Source organism: Primulina huaijiensis, chromosome 2 (genome assembly GCF_012295235.1).
Source record: "Primulina huaijiensis isolate GDHJ02 chromosome 2, ASM1229523v2, whole genome shotgun sequence".
NCBI lineage: Eukaryota > Viridiplantae > Streptophyta > Magnoliopsida > Lamiales > Gesneriaceae > Primulina > Primulina huaijiensis.
In genome coordinates, this window is record NC_133307.1 from 18,028,969 (window position 1) to 18,030,600 (window position 1,632).

Consider the following 1,632-nt stretch of genomic DNA (forward strand, 5'->3'; position numbering starts at 1 on the left):
CCGAAGCTTTCTTGTTGAGAGAAAAAACTTGAGAAACATTCAATAATGATCAATATTCTTCTACAATAATGTTTACACAACTTGTTTAAATATAAAAGTGGTAAAAATACAACAAAAATCGTAAGTTAGGGTTTTCATATTGAGTTATGCAATTAGCTGCGCTAGGGTGGGGATTTTCATCAGCTGGGCCGCGCGGTCATTTTGGTCCGCTGGGGCAGTCTGGCCTCCGCCTGGCGCGTTGGGACGCATCCTAGCCATCTTCCGGGGTCATTTTGCACTCTAATGCGTTGTTTCTCGACGTGTCTTCATGAAACATTTTAATGCTCTACTTCAATCGTTCGAATGTGCTTGAATATTCACTTTTAATCATCATAAGTTTGTATGATCGAGACAACACAGCTGTTTGAATATCCTCCAAAAATATATCAACTTCAGTAAATAAACTGTTAGCAGTCGAAAGTGCGCCAAAAAGTAAGGCATATATCCTACACCCGAAAGGAAGTCCCCTATGAATTTTTCTGATTCTTCTTGGCATCCATCCGCTAGCCATACAAATTCAAGTCCAGATGGGAAAAGAAGACCTCCCCGGTCCGGTTTTAAACCATTGTGAATCATCCTCATTATCACTCACACGGAAATTCAAGAAAATTACGCTAAACACAGACCATTGTGAATCATCCACATCACTCAAGAAAATAACGCTAAGCACGACGAATATTGCTAGAATTAGTTGATATCAAGAAGATCAGAAGACTGATCCTTGCAGAGAAGGAATCTTGGGAGGCTGCTTTTTATTTATTTATATATTTATTTTCCATTTGTATGATGTATGATATAAGAGAAACACTGTTTACAATGTCATCAGTTTGTTCATAGGACTGAGCTATGTTGGCCCAAGATTCAACCAAACTATTCTTAGCCGACAACATTTGACGTCCTATTAATACTCCAACAACTACGTTCAGTAGGTAAATTTTATTATTACAAATTTGTTATACTCTTAATACCTCGATTCTCACTTGTGGAGTTTTGAGGGTTTTTTTTAAAATTAATGTAAAAATAAAAAAATTTCAAAAATACTTTAATTTTTTTTTTCAAAACTACTTTAATCCACACTTACAAAGTGCGGACGCTTAAATATTATTATTTTGATATGGCAACCCGTCAACGTAAGCATATTATTATTATTATTATTTATTATTATTTTAAATAATTAATTTAATTTGAATATATTATTATTATTATTTTTAATTATTAATTTAATTAGAATGAAAAATATAAAATATAAATATTTACAATATATGTTAATTATTAAATATTTTGTATTATTTGGTTGGGTGATTGAAAAATTGGATATATGAGAGGATTGAAAAAAGAAAATTAAGAAGAATAAAAATAGTAGTATTTCATCAATACACCAATAAGATGTTTAACTTTAGCATATATTATCGATAAAACTTACACTGAATTACAATATTTTCATTCTATTCGTAAATGTACATTGTTTATTTTCTATTTAAGCTATTAATATTAATTGAATTTCAATGACAACATTAAAATAAAATATTAATCACAACATAAAAATACAATATTAATATATTATACAAGTAATTATTAATGTTTGCTTGCTTC